The following is a 25,512-nucleotide window of genomic DNA, read 5'->3' as shown; positions in this document are numbered from 1 at the left end:
TGAGCATACAAAGAAATAACACGATTGCTGCCTCTTCAAAGAGTTGTAATGGAGAAATCAGACAATAAAGAAGCAAATGACAATACATCATAGTAATATTAGTGAAATATTGACAAAGTATTTTGCAAGGTCATTATTTTGAGATGCTGGTTGACAAATTCCTTAAACTGATTTGAGACAAATTCTGACATAGTGCCAGAAATACTGGTGAATACCTTGATATGGTTACTTGAAGCCCCATGTATTTAGAATTTGATACTGAATTTTATATTATTTGAATGTCTTTTTTAAAAAGATTTTATTTATTTATTTGAGAGAAAGAGAGAGCAAGCACAAGCAGAGGGGAAGGGCAGAGGGAGAGGGAAAAGCAGACTCCTTGCTGAGCAGGGAGCTCAGCACGGAACTCGATCCTAGGACCCTGAGATCCTGAGGGATCATGACCTGAGCCGAAGGCAGACACCGAACCGACTGAGCCACCCCAGGTGCCCTATTTGAATCAGTCTTAAAGCAAGCACATCTGAGTCCTAAATTCTTAACAAAACCTTCTGGAGCTTTTGCCTTGAAAGAGTAAGTGGCTTTTGTTGGCTATGTTACATAAACTAGTGTTTGCTAACTTTCACTTTTGCAGTTGTTCCACTCTCAGAACCATACCAAGCATTGCCCAGAAAACACACAAGATAACAGGACACTGAGCTTGTAGGTACGAGTAAAATTTCTCTATTAATAAAACATAACTTTATTATGGCAAAAAACAATCATTCAGGCGATTGTGAACAGCTTGAATTCCATAAGTATTTCTCGGCTCTGATGACTTTTATAACACACAAAAACAAGCAAATTGGCTGACAAACCTGAGCTTCACAGTGTACCTCAAATGATACAGTGTGGGTTTGTTCATTTATTTACCATCATTGTGGAGCTGCTTACAAATACTTACATGTCAATATTCCTGAGAATATATATTAGTGTTTCTCCATAATCCATTCGGTACAGTAACATGAAATTGTCAAGAAAGGAGCCTTCATGGGTATTTGCCCAAAGAAAATGAAAACACTAATTTGAAGACATATATTCACGCATATGTATTGCAGCATTATTTACAATAGCCAAGATATGGAAGTAACCGAAGTGTCCTTAGATAGATGAATGGATAAAGATAATGGTATATACATACAATGGAATATTACTCAGCCATAAAAAAAGAATGAGATCTTGCCATTTGGAACAACATGGATGGACCCAGGGTATTAAGCTAAATCAAATAAGCCAAACAGAGAAAGACAAACAGCATATGATTTCACTTACATGTGGACTCTAAAAAAACAAATGAACAAACCAAAGGCAAAAATAGGCCCGTACATACAGAGAACAGACTAGTGGTTTGCCAGAGGGGAAGTGGTGGGGAAATTGGCAAAATGGGTGAAAAGGAGTGGGAGGTACCAGCTTCCAGTCTGGGAATGAATAAGTCAAAATTATGAATGGTACAGCATCGGGAGTATAGTCAATGGTTTTGCAACATCATTGCACCGTGACAGATGGGAGAGATGCTGGTGGTGAGCACAGCCTAACACATAGAGAGGTTGAATCACTATGTTGTACACCTGAAACTAACATAACATTGTGTGTCAACTATACTTCAATAAAAAAATTAATTTTGAAAAAGGAAAGGAGCTTTCAAAGATCCTTTGTTTCCTCATTTTTTAAAAAAGATTTTATCTTTTAATGTAATCTCTACCTCCAATGTGGGGCTCAAACCCATGGCTCTGAGACCAAGAGTCTAAGCCAGCCAGTCGCCCCTGCTTTATTTTGAAGATCCATTATTACCGAAGGCCTAAGAGCTAACTCCTTCTTAAGGCCTCCAAATATACCTCTGTTCCTCAGTCATTCTAGCAAGCAATGTAAGTGCTTAATAAGATAAAGTCCAATAACACTGAACCACAATGAACTCTGTCAACAACTCTACCTGCCACTGATAATTTTAAATTACGTAAAATAGAGACTGATGATATTGGCCCTGTGCCTTCAGGATGTGGGTCTGTACCTGCCATACTCTCGGTCCAGCCAGCTTCCAACTCTGCAGCAGTGGGCACTTACTGCTAACCCACGCTAATGGTTGCGGCTGGCTCCAGCAAAACCATGTTTTCTACAGGTTTAATCCATTTTAGGCAAAGCCTAGAGTGATCATTTGTATTTAAAGATTTTTTTTTTTTAAGATTTTATTTACTTATTTGACAGAGAGAGACAGCCAGTGACAGAGGGAACACAAGCAGGGGGAGCGGGAGAGGAAGAAGCAGGCTCCTAGCAGAGAAGCCTGATGTGGGGCTCGATCCCAGAACGTTGGGATCACGCCCTGAGCCGAAGGCAAACGCTTAATGACTGCGCCACCCAGGCGCCCCTGTATTTTAAGATTTAAATAAAAATTGTGGTTGCCTGTTTTCTTCATGAATTTTGTACTTTACAAATGTAATGTATGACACTCATTATTTCAATATATGAATTATATATGTGTGTCATATGTTCACATATACTCAGTCTATAAAAGGTCATTTATATCCAGTTTATCAGAAGCTCCTTTATTTCATAAACTCTTCTTCCTTTCTAAAACTACCCAAAAGGAACATATGTAACCAAATCTGATGTGATGGACACAGAATGGGCTTTGAACTAAGCATACTCCTATTTAGATCACCACCTCTGCCACTTACTAACCCAGGGACCTTAGGCAAGTTAACAAACACCTCTGAGCCTTACTTTCTTTGTATGTTAAAGAGCAATGACAATGCATAACTATTGGATTGTTGTGAGAAATAAGTAAAATATGTAAAGTATCTTTGTAAAGTACAGAGAGGAAGGACTCAACAATTATTTTAATTTCACTATGTCCCTTTGTTTGCTCTCAATAATGGACTAGGTACCTGCGAACTAGACACCAAACCAACAAAACTTTATGGTGTTAGCCTGCCTGTCCCAGAAACCCTTTGCTGAAAAGGTGCATAAGAGATTTATTTGAATGTTCTTCCTTCTCTTGCACACTTTCTTGTCTGATGCCCACAGATAATCAGTAACCAAGCTCCTCAATAACAGGTCAAATTGATTTCCGATTAGGAAATTGCTTCTCCCTGATTATATAAATAATGGTACCACCCCAGTAGATTGAACTGACTCTTAGATTCTACTTTCACTTTTTTTCCCATTTTAGGTCTTTCCAAAGTTGCATCAACAGATTTCTGGCAGATATTATTTAACAGGAATTTCTAAAAAGAAACCAAAGCCATTTAAATGCAAACCCTTTGAGCTAAAAGCAGAAATTTAGTTACTAACAAAATGATAAGTTGGCATAAAATTATTATTTCTCTTTCTATTCTGCCAAAATGGTTTGCTTCTTTTTGATTGATAGTTAACCAGATTTCTGAACATTTCCAGATTTTTAAGTTTTTCCTTTACCTTTTTAAATTTTATAGAATTGCTAGAGTTTATTTCTTGAAGTTTCCATATGATGTTTTCATAAAACAGTTCATTCCTTCGACTGAGCTTTTTTAAAAAGGGTAATAATAATGCCTTACCCTTCATTATCTCAGACTTTGTAGAATATCATATTTCTGGAGACACAACAGGTGAACAGAACCTCTGATCGCTGAGCTGTTTTATTATTTGAACGAAATATTCTCCTGGGACCTATAAAAAGATTCTGATACCTAAAACCTGAATTTAGCTTTGAATTTGGCAGCAGAGCTCTTTGTAAAATAGCAGTGTTCTGGAGGAGCTGAGCTTTCTTTATGTATGATTCATCTGGCCATATTCATGCAAAATAAAAGGAATGTACAGAAGCAGCAATGAAATCGAATATATTCATCCCAACATAGGCCAGTTTTACTTGATGAAAACAGAACTATTCAACAATCAAGTAACTGTCCATAAAAGGAAAGATTTCTAGATTCGTGGCTGATATAAAGAGCTCCCTATTAGATACTCTTTGTTGGTTGACTTTCTAACCTTCAAGGTTTATATGACATTCATTGAGAAAATAAAAGTGGTTTGACTTTAATTGGTTATGTAAATTGGGTTATTTTACATAAATAAAATATACTGAGCTCACACAACTTCATGCCTGAAAAAACAAAATAAAACACCATAATATTTTAGAAAATTGTACTTGCTAATTTCAAATTCCAAGCCCCAGTTTACTTTCAGGACTACTTACTTGAGTCATATTTTGGCCTGTGGACAAAGAAAAGTGGGAAATTGGCCATGCTTCTGGTCTTTGCTCTGGCTCTAATTTGCTTCAAACGTCCAGATGACCTTTTCTATGTTTTCTGGGCAGAACAAAGTTATGGGGGGGGGGGCAGCCTTTCCCCGACTTCTGATCATTCATGTCATAAACACAATATTTGCAAGAAAAAAAAATAGAGGAGTCCAGAGTTTCTTCACTAAAGGGGTCAACTTACTCTACTACCTAATTCATATGATTGATTGACTTGAACTCTTGGCTTATTTTGTGAACAGAGAGGAATGTCTTCGCTCAGGCAGATTTTAAGAATTAACAGGGCCATAGCGTTTGGAGGACATGTGATTTGTCCCTAAGTGGGGTTCCTGAATCTTAAAATGCCTTCACCTTCCTTTGATATCTAGAACCCTGAAGAAAGCTCAAGAGTTATCATACCACTTGAAAGATGAAAATGAAATAAACATACAAAATCAAGAGGCAAAGATGTAAAGTGCCTTCCATTGGGCTTACACAGTCACTTAGCCAATAAAAAGATGTAGCAGGGCTCAAAAATAAGACGAAGATTTCCACGGACAAAAAAGGAATAGAAATACACAGATGTTTTTCAGGGCTGAGACCTCTGGAAAATGATTTGATTTGTATTTTATTTTAAAAGATCACTCACTTCCATGTGGCCACCAGATTGTGAAGGGCAAGAGAGAAAGGAGGAACCCCACTTTGGAGCCATCTTGGGGAGCAGGAGAGAGGATGGGGACTTTTCCTCAGGTAATGGCCTGGGAAGAAAGAGACATCAGATTCAGAATATGTTTTGGAGAAAGAAAGAAGAGTAATTGTTGATAGATTAGATGGACGATGTTAGGGAAAGAAAACTTCTAGACTGGAGGTACTCTGGACTTCTATAATGAAAGTGAATATAGCTCAATCCGATATAACCACGGAAGGATGTCAGTGAAGTGAATCTTGCCCATTCTGCTACTACTCAGCCTTTCTCTCTGGACCATGGAATTGGTTTGAAAGCTAGTTGTGACCCTTCTATAGGCTACAATAAAGAAGAAATGTGTATAAATAAGAAGCAAATAAAAGAGAGACAAGAATAGCTATATTCTGTTACGAATTCAAGCATATCTTTTTTCAGTGGCTTCTGGTATTGTCAGTCTGGCCTTATCTTATCCACCAGAGTTCGATTTCTAAAATAATTTGATTCTCTCTCTCCTCTGTCTGACACCTTCAGTACTTCGTCACCTGACATATGCAAGTCCAGACACTTAGGGTGGTCCCAAGGCTCTTCATAGTCTGGCCTCACCTTACCAGACTTCCTCTTGGCCAAGCCCCCCGATGCCTACCCCCAAGCCTGTATTCTCACAAAACTGAATATTCTCACTTTCATACCTATTGTTCTTTGTGCCCAAACACTCTAGGTTTCTTCCTGGGCCTGAAAAAAACTTATTCATCTTTCCAGTACCCATAACCCAGTTCCTTCCTGCCAATTCAGTTATCCCAGGGATAAAAATGCCCTTGAATTCATTTCCCTGATCATATTTTTCACAATTATGACCAATCACTGCGTCTCCATCTCTCCTGATACACTGTGAGATTCTCAAGGGCAAGAGCCTGTTCTTTTTATCTTTTTTCATCATCGTATCGCCCCGTGTATGGTAGGTGCTCATCAGTGCTGACTGGAATAAATTAAGGCCTATCTCATTATAAACATTTATAGCAGATAAATAAAGTATTTTCTCTAGAAAATCAAGCTGTGAAAGCAAAAGGTCCACCTTGGTCAAAACAAAACTAAATTTTGTGAGCAATCAAACTGCTCATAAATTAGGAGAGTACTCTTCTGATATATAAATAACCCTTAAAAAATACCATCTGTGCATTTTTCTAAGTCAGTGTTTTTTAAAGTTCTTTGTTTTTTTTCCAAAGAGAGGTGCTGTTACAGGTGCCTTTAAAATCGTGATAAAAACTTTTGGATCATTTAACAGATTCATATGAATGCACAGCTTTGCAAATAATTTTGGAGGTTTTCAAGCCCATTAAAATACCTTCATGGAATAGATCAACAATAGGTTAAAGTATCTTCTGTAAACTTTTAAAAATAATATATTGTAAATCTTTATAGTTGGAGTATTGCTCACATTGCCAACTGTTACTATTCTCATAGTGTAAGGTCTAATACTGTGGTTGGTTTAAAAGTGCTAATAAATGAAGGTAAATATTTGTTGTAGACAGCATACAGTTTTGACAAAATACCACACAGAACAATACAACATCGACATAAAACTATGTGAATTTTCATTCCAGAGAGAATTCATTTGCAAATGATGACAGTGTAACGTTTTCAATCCATACCACCCCATATCCTTTCCCAAAGGATAAAACAGCTAACAAGGAGCTCCAAAAAGAAAAAAGAGAGAAAAACATTATAAATCCTACCTTAATCTGCTAAAGCAATGAACTGAATTTCTTCCAAACATGAACAAAGATTTTAGTCTATCTCTTCCTGTTTTCTTCTTTGCCTTTAATTCAGAAGCTATGTCACGGATGAGCTATGAGTAGGTTTATCAGGATGTATAAGCATGTATCCAGGATCCAGTGAAACAATATTTTGTTGATCATTCTCTTTGGAATGAGATATACTCAAGAGTTCAACAGACATAGCAGTCCATCAGGGATTCTTTAAAAAAAAAAAAATAGATGGAAATATTATTACTTGGTCAAAATTAGAACAAATTAAAGAGGGCCATTATTAGCTATTATCAATTGATGTGACTTTGAATGTTCCTTTCAGATGAGTTAGTCCTGATGGTTCTTATTGGAATTTGTTTGAATTTAATGTCCATTCAGTGTACTACCTGCTTACAAAATGTATTAAGAAAATACCTGAGCATGTCTCTAGGTAAAAATGTATTGGCAGAGCTGTATCTATTTAACTAGATTTCTTTAATATACATATAAAGTAATTTCAGTCAGCTAGATAGCATTGATAGGTTAATTCATGGAGAAGCAAGGTTGCTGACTTCAGCTCTTGAAAATACCTCTCACCTGGATTACTGCATCGTCTCCTACTTCACTTTCTCAGTTTACCCTCCCTCCTGGCAGTATCTTCGCAGCCCAGCAACCAGAGGAATTCCTTCCAAAACCCGATGCTGGATCACGTCAGTCCTCTGCCCAGAACCCTTTAACAGTTCCCTATGTCCATACAGAGCAAGAGGCAAAGTTCTTAAATGGTCTGCAAGTCCCTCTAGACCTGACCTCTTAACCTCTGACCTCATCTCCTATCATTTTCCCCCTGAGGCACTCTCCTTCAGCCACAGTGACTTCCTTGAGTATATGAGACACAATTTATGCTCCTGTGCTGGCTGTGCCACCTGCCTGAAATGTCCTTTTCCGGGTGTCTGCTTGGCCAGCTCCTTCACCACCTTCCAGTTTTTGTGTGTCAACTCACTTGCATCCTTTCCTTTGATCTTCCTTATCCTGCTGACTTATTCTTTTATTCCTTATAGAACTTAGTATCTTCTGACAATATTTATACTTTATTATGTTTATTGCTTGTTCCCCTACTCCTTCCAAAATGTAATCTCTTCAAGGACAAGTATCATAATAATGTATTCCAAACATCTGAAATAGTACTTGTTACATGGTAGGCTGTTGATAAATATTTGTTGAATCAAATGAGTGAATGGATCGACTACACAGTCTAAGATTTACATATTAATTCATCCTGAGGATACAACAATGAATAAGAAGACATGATCCTTTACAAAAACTAACTGATGGTGCCTCTGACTTTAGGATCTATAATAAAATGTTTGCCACTGATCACAGACAGCCCTGAGTAAAGGAACAGGGATGGTTCTACCAAATCTATTCAGTCTGGGGAGAAAAGACATCTGTTGCAAGGATTTCAATGATCCTTCAAGAATGTAAATTACTGCTTAATTTTTGAACTCAGAGTGACACCTGATCCTGAGCCCTTTCCTTTCTTAAGGTAATCATTTGATGAGGAACTAAATGGAACCATTTGTTGGTGTGTCAGAAAGCTGAATATTAGGAGGATAATAGTCCGAGAGCATCATAAAGTATGGAGCTATAAAGAATAAAATAGCATAATATCTTCTTTTCACAAATGAAATTAAAACAATAACTTCAAGAAGTTAGTGTCCTGAACAACCATGTCAGGTGTCTAGATTGGATCTCAGATGGTTGCAGATACTTAGGACCTGAGTTCATAGGACCAGACACTGTCTTGGCATTGCCCTCACAAATGCACAGAGAATGGCCCCACCCACAGAGTTAAAGATCCAATGTCTTCAGCAAATTGTGTGCAGTCAGCACAGGTGCTGTGACACAAAGGTTCACTGATGTTGTCAGCCAAGAACTCAGGGCCACGTGAGAGGAACACTGACATTCCTCCAGGTTATGGTCTGTACAGTTCACTATAACAGAATACCATACTGGGTAGCTTAATCAATCATCATTTATTTCTCACAGTTCTAGGAACTGGGAAGTCCAAGATCAGTCAGCATGGTTGGGTGCTTTGTTGGGCCTCTCTTCCTGATTTACAGACAGCTGCCTTCTTGCTAGCAAGACAGTTGACACGGTGGAGAGAGAGCAAGCTCTCTGGTCTCTTTTTTTAAGGGGACTAATCCCATCATGGAGACTCTACCTTCATGATCCCATCTAAACCTAATTGCTTTTCAAAGGCCCCACCTTCAAATATATTGCATTGGGATTAGATCTTCAAATATGAATGTTGAGGGGATACAAATTCTCAAGTCCATAGCAGTCCCCAAGAAATACCTGTATGTGCCTGTGTGAAAATTTTCTGGGGTCTCTTAGAGGTTTAATGAAGAATTGTCTAGACCATCTCAAATTTGGGGATTCCCTCCCCCTCCTCTACCCACCCTTACTCTTACCTTTGCCAATATGTCTGATTCCTCATCCACCTGAGTCCTCTCCTGCGAAAGAATAAAGAACAAAATATTTTAATGTAAACTAAATATATCTAAATGGGTGAATAAGTTTTCTGCTGCGTTTTTCTTTCAGGAATAAGCCACTTCTAGGAAATAATTAGGTTTATCTGACAGCAGTACTTGAAAGATTAGAAGTAATACCATATTAAAACTGCATATAATAACATGAAAAGTAAAAAATGGATTCTAGAAAGAATTGGCTCAGATAATCCCATACAGGGTGTTCTATTTCTTTCTTGTAATTCATTTTATTGATAGGTACATTATTTTTAGCCTCAATCGCAGTCAAACTTATAATTGGATAGATTATCCTAGTGAATTCTTAAATCCTGGCTAACATTTCTTTTATTATTCCCTAGAATCCCTTCGTTACTTGCTAGCTTGTAGAATAATCTTAATATTAAGTTAAGCAAAGAATTTTAAAGCAATACCCCTTAAAATATTTAACACATTCTAGAAGGCAATATAAGTGGCTTTAAGCTTGACCGTTATCCTACATAACATACATAGCTACTTTTGTCTATTTACACAGATAATTAAAAATTGATTACATTTTGGGAAGCCTCTGTAAACATATCAAAACTAGAGAACTTATCATCCAGCAGAAGCCATCCTTAGATATTCTGTCATTAATATATTTAAGGTGCACTTTCCAGAAGACTATATTTCATATTTTTAGCTTGAGTAGTAAATTTTCTTGTAATCACTGCAAACTCAAGATTATTTTTTCATAATCTAGGACCCTTAGACTGTCCATTGATAAATGCATCAATGTTTATCAAATGAGAAAAAAAAATCCCTTTTAATATGTTTTTTAAATGTCTTAAATTTAAGTCTTGCCCTGTAGTCCAAACTGGCATTCAAGGGGCCCCTGCGAACTTTCAGACTGTCACAATGATATAAATTATATAACAAAAGAAATTATACAGTTATTTAAATAGTACTTCTAGAAAGAACACGTGATCATAAGATCAAATCAGTATTTTGTTAAAGACTTTGAAAAACAGATTGTATGCCAATAAGTCTGTACATCCGATGGTAGTGAGAAGTACTTTTAGACTCAGATCCTCACACTGGCTTTGCAGGTGGTATAAAACAGAGCCATAGTCTACCTTCAACATGCCATCTTCTCCCATTTCATACAACTGCTTCATTCTAAAGAATTCCAGTGACCAGAAAGAACCAAGTCAATATAAGGTGAATGTGGGAACAAACCTTCGAGGGAAAAAATGCCCAGGTAGAGGAGTGTGAGAAAGTGAAATGTCATGTATACATTGTTCTTTAGGACTTTTATTTTTAAACACCTTTTGCATGAAGGCCATTCTAAGGCACTGTGGGGGGTGGGTAGAAAGATGTACACAAACGCTAAAGTTCTCGGAGTTTAGGTATGTATGCAAGTCTTATTTCAGATCAAGTATAGTGCCACGTAAATGGCATAGAAAGAAATGCTGTCAAAGTGGAGGAAAGAAAGAGACAGCATTTCTGAATAAAGAGATCAAGGAGGGTTTTACTGAGGAACAGGCAGGGAATAAGGTGGACGAGGGTTCAGTGGAAGACAGTTGGTAGCCCAGGAAGACCGAGCAAACTAAAATAAGTCTGGAAATGAAGTTTGGACAATCTGTGAAAGGCTTGGAAGGCCAGAAATCCAAAGCAACTGAGGAGAGCAACCAGTATGTTCTTAGATTCCTTCATGTGCATGTTGGCCTGTGGGACACAGTACCCGTGAGTGAGTTGTGAGTTCAATGGGCCCGTGATAGGACAGGCCACAGCCACGTGTGTTTTCCCATTTGCCATGCTGCGTGGTAAAAAGACAGCCCATTTATAATTTCTCTATCTTTACCATTTAATAGATATTTCTTGAAGAAGTAAGACGTGTTGTGCTAGGGGACAGGGGGAATTGGTTTGGGTTCATTCACGTCTGCTTTCAGACCTCAGCTCCATTAATTATTTATAATCTCTCTAAGCCACAACTTCCTCTTCTGTAAAATGGGGATGTGCTGCTTCCTCGCAGAGCTCCTGCACATGCCAAATGAGATACTGTAGGGAAAAGCCTTATCACAGGCCTGACGGGTGGTTAGTGCTCGTTCAGCTTCCTCTTACCCTGGCCTTTCCCAGGCTGTTCTGTCCCTCCCTCCGGGTCTCTTGTCTTCCCCCACTGCTAGGGCCACTGAAGCCTTCTTCATAGCTTTCCCTGCTATGCTAGAATTCTGTGCTAGAATTACGTCTAAGCCTCAGCAAGAATAATTTAAGGAATCCTTACCCAATATTCAGAACGCAGCTCCAGTCGTGGTCCTGGTAGCAGCTTAGCTCTGACCTTGAGTGTGATTTCTGTCTTTGGACTTTTGCCCAATCACCTCTTTAGAACCACGGTCTTTCTCAGACCTGGCTCCTGTTTTCTCCTGGCCAAACTCCACTGCTTCACATTATCCCCTTTCCTATTGGCTCTGTTGTTCTGGATCCTGGTCTGGTGAATGGAATCTTGCTACATGTATTGAATGTCGCCAATGTGTAGGGCCTGTTATTCAACGTATTTCCTGATTCTGGATTGGGTCCTGGGCTTGTGCCCTTCAAAGATTTTGTTTGTTTTTATGGAACTGAGCCACCCCTCCCCACAGCCGCTTTATTAGAGCACTAACGTGGGTCTTTTGCCATGCCACTGGAATTTCCTTGGACCCTGCAACTAAGGAAGTATGTGATTGTGTGTGTGCAGAGGCCTGGCATGGTTCCTGGCGCTAGTCTCTCAGTCTACAGGAATCTGTACCAGGCCTGTCCACACCCGCACCATTCTTAAAAGGTACAAAGGTAACTAAGGCAAGTCCTTACACTTAAGGATTGTATGACAAAGCAGGGGAAATAACACAAGTGCATGACGAGGTATAGTGCAAGGCAGGATACGGGAAGTGTGTCAGAGAACGTCCAAACCCCGTGCGAATTCATAGAAGCAGGAAATCAGATTAGGTAGGCACATTTCTGAGCGGCCATGTTCAAAGTGACGTCTGAGCTGGGCTTTCAGTGTTGGATATCAACCAACAGATAAAGGAGAGCACACGGCTAGAACACAGAAGCAACATAAACAGACATAGGGCACCAAGAAAAGAGTAAGTAGAGGATGGGAAGCCTGGAGAGAACCTGGTCTGGGCCTAGCTTAGGGAAAATCTTAAATGCCTGGCTAGGGAATGAGTATTAGATGAGTATTAGAGATGAGTATTCATATGATGAGTATTAGAGATCAAGATTTAGGATATAGCCACACAGGCTAGGCACTATCCAACCCCAGGAGGTCCATTCTCACACGCTGGGAGTTGGCAAACTTCTGCTTTTATTTGGCCAGATAGTCAATATTTTAGGCTTCACAGGCCATGTGATCTGTGTTGCAAGTACTCAGCTCTGCTTTTGAGCTCAAAAGGCACAGACAGTATGTAAATAAATGAATATGGATGTGTTCCAATAAAACCTTATTTATGGACCCTGAAATTTGATTTTTACAACATATTATTCTTTTGATTTTTTCCAACCTCTTAAAAATGTTAAAAAAAAAAAAAAGGCATACAAAATAGGCAGCAGACCAGATTTGGCCCTCAGGTTATTGTTTGCCAGCCCCAATCTAGACTCAATGTGAATGATACGCAGGCCATGGAGGAAAACCATTGATGGTGTTTATTAAAGACAAGCATGATACTGTCAAATCTGAACAAGAAGTAGATTCATGGGGAGACAGATGTGAGATAAGAGACCGTAGTTCAAGCTGCGTGTATCCGTGTCTGTGTCTGTGTCTGTGTGTGCATGTGGGCTACTTTTGACACGCTTTTGAACTGCCGTGTAGAAAGGGACATTTGACCTGGACCATTTATTTTCCTACACTCGCTATTTCAAAAACATCCACACAATGTATGACCATCAGCTTGGCACTGTGACCGGCTCTCTGAATGTCTTTTATAAAAGAGGATGGCAGAAGTGTCTAAAGAGAAGAAAAGAAGAAAAGCAATCATTCTCAAGGTTGTAATCTTTGTGGGGGGTGGGAAGTAACCCAGACCCTGGGGTCAAGGCGGTAGTGCACAGAAGTTGTTGGCAAAAGGAAACAAAGGAACATTCGCTCTGCAATAACCTGTTCCTATTTTATCATAACATTGCATAAAACATCCTATAAAATCCACTGTGCTTTCTGTTACTCTCCATTTTAAAAGCCAACACTTGGATATGTGTCAGAAATCTTGGTTCAGTGACCTTCGGCTTCAGAAGGCTGTATCTCATTGTTGATATGCTGTCTGCGTTCCGGCACGTGGCTGTGGGTATCTATTTGCAGCTGGCTTTATTGGAGCCATTTCTTTTGTTCATCACAGTGGAGTTATGTGGGCCAATGACTAGGCAGAAAACTTCCATGACAAAGTTCAATTAGAAGCTTCTTATATGGATTTTTGTGTCTTGGTTACCATAGTACTGACTGGTTTCTGGACTCTTAATATTCTAGGCTTTCAATCTGTGACTTTTAAATGACAGTCAGGATGTTCCTAATGTTTAGTGAGTGTACAGTACTGTTACTAGCAGCAAAAAAGCATCTTCTGAACTAGAATAATGGGTGGAGGCATGACAGAGGCAAATCTGCTTAATGCAGGAAATACTATTCCATCAGATATAGATACAAATAAGTGAAATGAGCTTTCTCAGAAAATAAATGGCATGTTGAGTCAAAAAGAAGTTCTCTATAGGGACAGATTGTTGGTTTGGAACAGGTGACTTGGACTCCTTCTATCCTAATGCTATAGATTCCACTGAGTTTTCCAGAGAACCCAAAGCATATTTTAATAGTAGAATTCACACCTTTGAGTATTTCACATTTCATGGATTTAAAAGATTAGACTTGCTTTTGATAAGATTTTTTTGCATCTAGAAAACTGATAAAGAGAATACCATTACCATCATTACCATTAACATTTTGCCATTATTGACAATCTGGAGGTGACTTACAAAATAATTATGTATAAATTCAGTATCTTTTTGAAGTCTGACAACAAATATATTCCTTAATTACCCAAATCTATAAAAAGTCATGTTTCTAAAAGACTTTGATATATGCTTAAATACATTCTAATGAAATTTTTCAAATGGGTGATAGCTGGTCAATATTATACCTTGTTCTAACTACGCATCAATCCTTGGAACATAGGGCTGGCTTTGTTGCATAATAGCTGATCCAGGAGGACACCCTCCAGCAACAGAGCATAAGATACCACACGAGCAGCCAATATTGGATTCATTCACTCTTGAAGGCAGTGATAACACAAAAGTGTCTTCAGAGGCTGCAAACTCATGCTTTGGGTAATCTTTCATGTTTATCATATGTAATGTTTATCATACCTCACAGTTTCCTTTGCATTTTCTTCATGCTCCATACATAGAAAATACACCAATGCTGATACGTCAACAGCTCCTTACTTCCCTGCTTAGGTGTCACAGCTGTTAAGCAAGCAAGACTGAAAATGGTACCATTCTCTACAGCTCTAACAAAGTTGATGGAAGACAGTATAATTCATTATAGCTCATCCAGGCAGGCTTTCTAGGTTTCATACTGCATTATTTATGTACTTGCATTTGAATACTAGCCTAAATTTGGTAATTCTGCTTGCAAACTTTTATAGCTGAAACTAAAAAATCCCTCTGATACAAGCAGGCTATGTATTATTTTCCCCATTTTGTGGATTTGAAAACAGAGACCCAGAGGTAAAAACTGACCTACTCATGGTAACATAGGTAGTGATTGGTTCAACCAGATCTGGGTTCAGCTCTGCTAGATCCTACTCCTGTGCTCTCTCCATTGCTCATGCTACATCTTAAGAAGATCATTCCAGAGCTGGCTGCTGTGTGAAATCTGAGGAATGTGCACCAATGTCCAGGTTTCCTATCCTTGAAGGGCACTTAGAAGACTACACTTCCCAACCAGCCTTCTCATAGTTAAGTGAGACCATAGGACTAGCTGACCATTGAACCGTGAGCAAAAGCGCTGTATGTCACTTCTAGCCTGAGTTAAGTGAAAGGCTCTGTGGATCCTTTCAACACAATCCCTTTGGGAGCAAACATGGAGGCCATATGTTGAGAGAGTGGGGCCAAAAGATGTCAAGAGCCTGGATCGCTGAGTCACTGCATGGAGAAGAGCCATCACAATGAGTCACCTGACTTGAGCAGACTTTGAGGAAGAAATAAACTTTCTCAGCTAAGTCACTGAGATCTGGGGCTTGTTAGTCATGGCAGCATAAGCTCAGCCTATTCTAATACAACCCATCTCAATCCTGTCTACAGCTGCTGTCAACACGTTTACATTATCTCCCGCTATGATGTTCAGAGGAAGTACAAAAACTGCTCTTTGGTGCTATCGGGACAGTAAAGCAGGAGAAGGTAATAGGGATTGGTTAAAATTTAGTTGCCACAATTTTAAATCGATGGGCAAGGAAGGACTCACTTAAAAGATAACATTTGACCAATAACTCAAAGCCGTGTAGTAAATCTATAGGAAGTGCATTCTCAGCAAAAGGGATTGTGAAGTGTCTCACATGTGAGGAGAAGCAAAGGTGCCAGTGGAGCTGGTACACAGTGACTAGGGGAGGACAGTAATGAGAAACGAAGAGAGATAAGGAGAAGGCAGTGCATCATGGAGGGCCTTGTGGGTTATTACAAGGACTTTGGCGCTTACTCTGGGGGAAAGTGAGAGCCACCGGGAAGTGTGTAGTGACATAGTTTAATTTACATTTTTAAAGGATTGTTTTCTAAAAGCCTATTTATGACACTAAACAGTTATTTATGATGGATGATGTTGTTGCAATATAATCCTGACTTCAGGATGTGTGGTTTTGATCCATGACTAATCCTTACCAAACCAATGCTGGTGGTGTTAACTCATACTGCAAATTATAATGGTGACAGACTTCTATCAAGGTTCCCAGTGAGACCCTAGGCTGCAGTGCCCTTATTTGAAACACTTGCCATAAAGCTATCAAACAAATCCTTGCAAGAGTCTTTATTCTCCTGATCCTCCACTGTAAATCATCAAAAATAGTTGCATATAATTTCACAGCAAATGAAACTGGCACTTGGAGTGTCCTAGATAATGGCAGAATGGATACATCAATCTTACAAACTCTTTGTTTTGTCCTTTCCTTCTAGACACTCAAAAGACACCTTTTGCCTCAGTGTCTCCAAAGATAGAACCATTCCCCATCCACATCAGCCCATTCCAGAATTTATGCCCATTGTGTTCCTGTTCTCAGCTCAGAAAACACTCATGACCCCAGTAGCTCAAGTCAGAAACCCCAGAGATTGGTAACCATTTCTAAAAAGTTCTTGGTCCTACACAAATGCACCCTTTCCCCTCTCTCCCTGTCCTCAAATCCAGCCCTCATACCCTGTCATATGAATTGCCGCAACAGCCCCTAACAAATCTCTCAGGCCCCGTTCTCTCACTGCACACAGCTCCAGGAAGCACCTTTCTAAAACACGAATCTGGTTGTCACTCCCCTCTCTGCAAGGGATGAGCTGACCTCCCTGGACTTACAGATCCCTTACCATCAAGCTCCTGCCTGCGTTTGTAGCCACGTTTCTCGTCACAGCTAGACTGCGATTTTTGCGGCAGCCACACAACACTGGTTGTTTTCCAAACATCCGAAGCTACTTCACGTATCTGTGACTTTGCACATCATATGCCCTCTGCTGGAATGTTTTCTCGCCTTGTCTGACTGGCAAATTCCTACTGCTTTCAGCCTCTACTTATACGTCATGCCATCTGCGAAGGCTTCCCTGACCCCGCCTCCAGGGCCCCTCAGTTGTAACTTTATTTCAGGGGTGACGTGGAACTTACCCCTGTCACCCCCACCACACAACCCTTTGCATGCCAAGCCCCTCAGAGGAATAGCAGATACATGGTAGGTGCTCAGTCCATGTTGAATGAGTTGATAACTTTCCCATTCTGGTCTGTTGCCTGGCATTAACATAATTAAGAGGAAGCTATGCCCATTCTATGATGCTCAATGGGTAGAAAATGGCATCGTGTCTCATTTCCTCCTTGAGGGAAAATGTAGTAATTTCTTTCAGCAGTTTGATGGGTGAGTTGAAAATAAACAGCACTTTAATTTTGACCTTGTTCTTAGTCAGTTTTTGGGGGGTCTTTTGGGCTTTTTATTGCACCAGCTTGACTTATTTTTGTAATTCTTCTTTGGCTTACAGCCGGTGTTATTGAATGATTACCATTCTTCTTAGGGCTGACCTCATTTTCTTTCGCAGTGGATGCTTTGGCTATGAAGGGGAAACCTGTTGAGAAAAGTCAGCCTCTGGTCTCTTGGTTCATGCGGGGATCTGAATTCTGAAATTTGTGTAAAAATATATTTGATTTAAGAGAGCAGCTATTCTAAAATTAATAATCAAACAATGGGAAAAGTAAAGGTGCCTGATTTTTTTAAGGGATTCCATTTCAATGATACTACATTATTTAGTATTTATATTTGGTTCTTTTTTTTCCCCCCTTATTACAGGACAGCATATGTTTTATGGGGACATTGCTGTTTTTGCCTCATTCACTTGAAAGCCCTCTCTAGTCGGCATAAGGCATGTCTGGATGAATACTGCAATAATCTGCTGTTATAACTGGTGGCTGAGTCATCTGTTTTTACAGGACTGGTACTGTAAAGATCTGAGTCATACGTCTCTTGTCAAAATTGAGTGTGAATTTTTAAGTCGAAAGTAAAATGAACCCTTGCGCATACTCAAGTGAAAATCACAGCAACCTGTGGGCTGAGGGTTTTTGTAGCAACTATTTGATTTTTTTTTCCCAGTCGTAATATTATAGTGTTCCTATTTTCATGCAGCAAGTGGCAAAATCCAAGCTTAGAGCTCTCTAGCACTGTTATGAAAAGGATAATATTGGAAATGATTCTAGTTTCTCTGTGATTAGTTATAAACCTTAATCTTTTGCTTTTATGGGCTTCATTTGCCCATAGAGTTATTAGTGGTCAAGGGTTTAAATGAGGGGCCAGAGGCATTTTAGCAGGTGAGCACCCACCTAGATGGGGTAGGGAGCCTACAAAGGTTCATGCACCTTTTGCACCAGTTTCTCTTCCCTAGAATGAAGGATTCTCAGCATGGGCACCTGGGTCAGATATCTGAGGTAAGACTCAGAACACAGAACACACTGATGATAGAAACACGTGGAAAGCCGCTTCAGACCAAGAGCACCAAGTTCGTTCTGCTGTCACATCATGATTTAACTCAAACTAGGACCAGAAAATCTTCTCTGGGGAAGTCGAGTTTGAAAATGTAGCTGCCCATACAGTTCACCTTCCCGGCCTGTTTAAAACTGATTTCCTCTGTCTCCTTACTTAGCGTTGGCGCAGGACGCTTTGGAAAACACAATGCCATCAGGGTTGAGAATAATATTTATAGAGTTTGTGAATCCAAAAATGCAGTGACACATCATTAACTCAACAGTGGAGGGAAAGCCCCCTAAGTGTCAGAGGAATGTCACAGTTCATAAGCTGTTCATGTCTGGAGAATACTTAACATAGTGCAGATTAATTAGATGAAGGGCATGTTGATGACAGGGTGACTGTCGGTTAGAGGCAAGGTGACACTGAATGTGAGTGAAGTAAAGACAATGGATTATGAATCAAGTCTAGTTAGGGGACAGAATGAGGGCTTTGAATTTCTCATAAGCCCTTTTCCTAGATTAGGAAGGAAATCTGAAAGCCTCATATCATCAGCAAAAGAGTGACTGTTAGTGGGGAGTGGGTGGTGTATTAAGGATGAATGGGCACAAGCCAACAAAACAGAGGTGGGAGAGAACTGTGCAGGACCTTGATTTTGTATTTCTCCCAAGAAAAACTAGTCCCGAATGCAGTATTACCTCCATTTCTTCTCTCACATTTACAAAAAGCATTAAAACATTTTTGTTTGTTTTTTGTTCATCTTAGCCTACTTTCTTCAGAATGTACTTTGTATGGCACTAAGCAGACAATAACTTCCTTTTATTTTCTTAAACAGCAGTTCACAATTAGCTATGTGGCTCTGTGATTGCCCTCACACTCAGTCTCAGAACTTCATAGGAATGATGATGATAACAACTCCTGTTTATTAAGCACTTACAAAGTGCCAGGGACTCTGGTTACATACCTACTTATTTCATCCTCGTAAAACCTTAGGAGTTAAGTACAATAAATACAAGCATTTTTCCTGCAAAAAAAAAAAAAAGAAAGAAAATGAAGTTTAGTGAAGTTGAACAGCCGATGCATGGTCACATCATGAAATATAGCAGAAATTTAGTTCTGTCTGTTATCAAACCACAACCTAAAGCTCTCTGGAATGTACCACCTCCCAGCAGCTTCCAAATTCTCATGGAGAAGAACATCTTAATTGCAACTCATGCTTGTATTGCTTTTTACATGCTTGGGGATACAGATTTTTTGGAGAAAATATTAATTCTAAATAATTTACCATACCGTGGTGACCATGATGCATTGGATGAAAAACAAACTGTAATTAATAGCATCAAAACTATAAATGTTGGGTGCCTGGGTGGCTCAGTTGGTTAAGCATCTGCCTTTTGCTCAGGTTATGATCTCAGGGTCTTGGGATGGAGCCCTGTGTCGGGGCTCCCTGCTCAGCAAGGAGCCTGCTTCTCCCTCTCCCTGTACCCCTCCCCCTGCTCATACTCTTATCTCTATCTCAAATAAAAAAATAAATAATCTTTAAGAAAATAAACGTTTAGAAAGAAGGGCCATTTTTTTTTCTAATTTCATCCCTGAGCTGTGTTTTAATTCACATAAAATTTCCAGTTTACAGAAATTTTTTCCTTTGAGGATAGACATCTTAAAAATATTTTATCTTTCAAAAATGCAAAATATGACTCAAATACCTCTTAACTTTTTAAGCAGGGCACACCTTCCACCATATATTTATCTGTTCTTAATTCCTGGACACTTTTAAGATGTGCGGGACTCTAGGACCTCATTAAGAATGCTCCAAGGGGTGCCTGGGTGGCTTAGCTGGTTGGGCTTCCAACTGTTGATTTCAGCTTAGGTCATGATCTCAGAGGTCATGAGATCAAGCCCCACCTTGTGCTTCGCACTCAGCAGGGAGTCTGCTTGAGATTCTCTCCCTTTCCCTCTGCTCTCTCTAAAAATAACGAAAAATAAAATCTTTAAAAAAAAAAAAGAATGCCCCAAGTTGATATACAGTTCTTTTGTTTGTTTGTTTTTACTATTTATCTGTATTATTTTGTTAGATTCCAAAATTACTATAATACCATCATTCTTTAACATCTATCACTTCATATAGTTACCAAAAGATTTTTCCTTGTAATGAGGACTTTTAGGACCTACTCTGTTATCAACTTCCAAAAATACTATACAGCATTAATTACAGTTATTTCATTTCCTTTGTGTATACTCAGAAGTGGAATTGCTGGATCATAGGATAGTCCTGCTTTTAGTTTTTTGAGGATCCTCCATACTGTTTTCCATAGTGGCTGCACCAATTTACATTCCCACCAGCAGTGCGTGCGGGCTCCCTTTACTCCACATGCATGCCAGCATTTCTGTTTTCATGTTGATGACGACCATTCTAACAGGCATAAAGTGATATCCACTGTGGTTTTGATCTGCAGTTCCCTGATGATCAATGATGTTGAGCCCCTTTTCATGTACCTGTTGGCCATATGAATATCCTCTTTGGAAAAATGTCTATTCAGGTCCTTTGCCCATTTTTAATTGGATTATTAGCTTTTTTGCTATTAAGCTATATGAATTCTTTAAATATTTTGGATATTAACCTCTTACCAGATAAATGATTTGCAAATATTTTCTCCCATTCTGTAGGTCGCCATTCCATTTTGCTGATTTTGCGATATGGCGTTCTTGTAGCTGTGTTTTATCTCCTTTATCATTGATTTTTTTTCACAGTTGACCTTATGTCATTTTATTGAATTTGCTGCTTCAAAATTCCTCTGGGCTAAAGAGAATGTTAATAGACAAATAATAGAGCTAAAAATACAGTTAAAAATGGAGCCTTTCAGAATAGTTTTAAAAATTAGAATAAATAAGCAATGTGGGGGGAACTGAAAGGTTCTTCCATTTTTAAAAAAGTACACATTTAGGTGTTTTTGGTTTTTTTTTTTTTTTGCCCCACCTTCTTTTTGCATGGATTTGTAAAATCTAGATTTTTTCCAGAGGTACTTTTTTTTCTCCTTTGTATCCTACACTTTAGTTGCAAAGATTACCTGAAATAAGTAATATCCAGACAAATGCTTTATTGTGACTTTTAAAAAATGCTACTTTCTCAGGGGCAAGCTGATGATTTCTGTCAGCTCCTTATTAGATGTCTTAAATCTCCAAGAGGCCATGGCAGTGGCTGTTCTTCAAGAGTGGTCTCCAGGCAACAGGATTCCCGGCAGTTACTGCAAAGGACACAAAAGTGAACATAAATGAGATGAGATGGTTAGTTTGAGGAAAGGAAGAATTCAGAAAGAAATGTAGATGTATTTGAAATATATATATCAGAATTTTCTAATGTCTTAGAGAAGTTAAAAGGAAAGATTTTAATCTAGAATTTCTTAAATCAGACTATGAAATTCTTAGTTATTTGTTTGGGACTTGTTTAATAACATTTACATTTTTATCAATAAGATGTGATCCAAAATACTCTGAAAATATAATTTTGATTCAATTTGATCAAATGCTCAAGTGACTTTTTTCTTTTTTTAAAGACTGAAATAAGCAGTTTTCGAAGGCAGGACTTAAATATTTGAATGTATGTCCAACCACACAGGAGCAGATGCCAAATTATCTCCCTAGAATCCTAAATAAATGAGGTCCCTGAATATTCTCTTATGATAGTATTTCCAAGTGTTCTTAATGGTGACAAAATTACCCTACTGAAATTAGAATCTACCTACTCCTACTTTTATTTTCCTTGTCCACTTACTTCCAGAATCAAGTATAAAATAGACACGTTTAATGAGAGTAAATATACTCAGACCATATTCATAAGGAAAAATATAAACATCTGGGGAAAAAACTAGCACATGTGAATAAAGAATAAAAAGAAAAAATTTATCATAAAAAATATTAATCTACAGGAGTACAGCACGACCGGTTCCACATGGTATTAAAGATTAGAGAATTTAAATTAAATGTCTTAGCTTTAACGTTAGCTACAGCTCACTGGTGTATTACAACATAAAGACAAACAATATGGAAAAGAATATAAACTTGGAGTTAAATATATCATGAATGGACTTAGGACACTTCTTTTATGTATACAAGGAATCAAAGCCCTCTCAAAGAAAAGACAGCACTGCAGCATCTAATCCTTACACGTGCAAAGACCAAGAGAAATTTTTTAAGGGCCAAAATAATTTAACCATTTGCTATTTGCTAGAGGGTTTACAGCTTGGAATAATTAGTGTAAAGGAAGGAAACAGTGACTTTAACTTTCTTTTAAAATACTCAAATTCATAAATAACATACTCCTCTCTCATTGCTCTATAAATGTAACTTACTCCTGTCAAACTTGCTATGCGTTTTCGTCTGCTCCCTGACTATCCTCCAAAGCAAGCAATATTCATATCTCCATTTCATCTCTTTTTGCAAGACCAATAACAAAAAAAAGCAGTTATCAAATTTATACATAGCAAATGAATTCTGCCCATGCTGCATTTTGAATCCTGGAGGTAAGTATCTTTGATCTCTTTGCCTTGGTTTTATTTCTGAACATCTTTGTCTTTGGTCCCTTGCCTTCCTACAGACTATTCTAAAATCTCAAGGCACACATTATATCTTGGGTATATAAACCAGTGCCTTGTTTTAAAAATTTAGCTGGATTTTTTAAGATGCAAAGAATATTTCACTATTAATGTGTTTATGGTCTTGGGATTGTCAGGTTGTGGTATTGCTTTTATTTTTCTCCCTAGATATTATGCATATTCCTCTCTACCCTAATGCATTGAGATATTAGGGCTAGCAAGCCAAGATCCTTTGCTGTATGATTTTTTCCACATTTGTTAAAATACACTTATCTGCTGATTCTTTTTAATAATACTCATCAACTCTCTTCATGGTGTGCTCTTCATCTTCAGTACATTTTGCAGTCCATCATCAATTCTTCCAGTACTTCAGAGAGGCAGATAAGTGGGATTACTAGTCATATTTCCATTTGGTCTAACTGTGGGAATCCATCCATCAAGAGAACAAAATGAAATTGAGATCCATTACTGCCACTGTACAGATGAAGGGAATGAGACCAAAAGAGTAAGTGGGGAACCAAGAGGAAAAAGGAGAGTCTGTGTGACTGGATTGCAAAAGCATTTTAAATTCCACCTCTCAATCCTGGGTCTTTCGTATATACCTGGTTACGGACTTTTCTCTTGGCCAAAGAGAACAAATGGAACCTGTATGTGATGCATTCTGTACAGAAATTTCTCTATGAATTATAAGATGTCACAAAATGAAGGAAAAACGTTGTTTAAGAACCACACCAGGATTTGTGTAGCCTAAATCTAGCACTGGGGAATAGGGGAAGCATCTATTCAGAATGGTCCTGTGCCGCCTTATCGATTGTATTCTGAGGAAATACGTCGATTACCAGGATTTCTCAGAGGAAATGTCTGCCCTTTGCTTTGAACGTCTGAACAGTGCATTGAACAAACATGATGTTTCATAGATAAGCAAAATTCAACTCTATCCCACTACCTTGTTACAGGAAGCTTTCCCGCTGCACTGGCTGAAAATTTGGCAGATCTGTGACTTTCCTGCTCACTCTTAGTCTTAAGTCTTCTAAGTCCAAAGCATTCTCTGAAAATTTTAAATGTCTAATCTAAGATGTGAACATTTTAGACTTCAGGCCAGGCTTGTCCCCATCTTCTAGCTGAGGACAATATTTGGTAGGTCGCCTGTGTTCACAGGGAGAAAGGTGGACAACCGATCTCTTTTCCCACTCATTTCCCACCCAGCAGGTCCCCTCCTCCCAGTGCATGCCCCACCAGTGTGAAAGCTGCAGGACAGAAGAGTGAAGAGAACGGCACAGGAAGTTTCTGTCAGTTCCTGATGCTTAGCTGGCTCTCCTACCTTGTGTTGGGCCCCTCTAACAGAAGTCTCTAGGAGTTAGAGCTTCACCCCGGCTGGTTTGGTGGACTGGCTGGCATCTCATTCAGGTGGCCACTGTCCCTTCCTCTCTGCACCACCTCCTGGCCTTCCATCAACCATTCCATACACAGACTTAACAGCCTCCCCTATTACAGCCTTGTTGCCCCCATGTGGTCTTCTTAGGACCTAGAATAGCTCCCAGCTGACTCTATCCTACATGGCCCACAACTGGTCCACAGATAGTCAATTCCTTAACTGTTATGGACTGAATGTTTGTGCCCTGCCCCCAACACACACAAAATTCATATGTTGACGTCCCAACCTTCAATATATGGATATTAGGAGGTGGGGCCTTTGGGAGGTAATTAGGTTTAGAAGAGGTCATGAGGGTGAAGCCCCCAGGATGGGATTACTGTCATGCTAAGAAAAGGAAGACGCTAGAGCTTTCCCTCCCTGCCATGTGAGGATACAGTGAGAAGAAAGACAGGAACAAGATAGAAAGAGGACCTTCACTGAAAACCAAATCTGCTAGCACCTTGATCTTTGACTTCCCAGGGTCCAGAACGGTCTGTTGAGAAAGGGCTTCCTTCCCTACAACACGGTTCTGTATTTGCCTGAGGTGCAAATTCCCTATCCCCAGCCCTTTCCCCCTCCCTCCCTGCACTGCCATACACCCCTCCTCTGCCAAGAAAACATTGCCTTCGTTACTTTTTCCTCCCTTCCCAATTTCTCTTCCCATTCTTCAAGACCATGATTCTTCTTCCACCGGTCTGATCCACTCACTGATATTTTGGCATTCCATGTGCATTCAGACCCAGCTGCTTTTCACTAATATAATCTCTTGCTTGGTTCTCGAACCTCATTTCTGGCCTCTCACTCATGAATGTCCTTGGATCCTGCTCTCCTGGCCTTTTGCAGTGTCCCGAATGCACTGTGTTCTCTCCCTCCTCCTGGGTCTTTCTCTTGCCTTGTTGTATGAGTTACTTGTGGATGTTATAACAAATTACCAAAACTGTTGCTTAAAACAACAGAAATTTATTTTCATATTTCTGGGAGCGGAAGTCCAAAAGCAAGGTGCCAGCAGAGCCATGCTTCCTCTGGAGGCTGTAAAAAGGGATCTTTCCTTGCCTCTTCTGATTTCTTGTGGCTGCTGACATTCCTTGGACTCATGCTTAAACCTCTGTCTCTCCATGGTCAC

The 25,512-nt window shown here is 39.2% G+C and overlaps 1 protein-coding gene and 1 long non-coding RNA gene across 2 annotated transcripts in view; one reads left to right on the top strand and one right to left on the bottom strand.

Annotated features, from left to right (window-relative positions):
• The window catches only part of CYYR1 (cysteine and tyrosine rich 1), a 99,893-nt gene that overhangs the window by 38,125 nt on the left and 36,256 nt on the right, over nucleotides 1–25,512 (top strand). The window lies entirely within an intron of this gene.
• Nucleotides 2,199–24,264, bottom strand: LOC123000317 (uncharacterized). Its single transcript, XR_006408260.3, has 6 exons — nucleotides 21,452–24,264; nucleotides 21,012–21,183; nucleotides 19,348–19,407; nucleotides 9,142–9,183; nucleotides 6,659–6,899; nucleotides 2,199–4,998 (listed from the first exon to the last, which is right to left on the bottom strand). It is a non-coding gene; the product is annotated as an uncharacterized LOC123000317 (long non-coding RNA).

The sequence above is a fragment of the Ursus arctos genome, unplaced genomic scaffold, assembly GCF_023065955.2.
Source record: "Ursus arctos isolate Adak ecotype North America unplaced genomic scaffold, UrsArc2.0 scaffold_4, whole genome shotgun sequence".
Classification (NCBI taxonomy): Eukaryota; Metazoa; Chordata; class Mammalia; order Carnivora; family Ursidae; genus Ursus; species Ursus arctos.
Note: the sequence above shows the minus strand (reverse complement) of the source record. Positions and strands in the feature narration are given on the sequence as shown.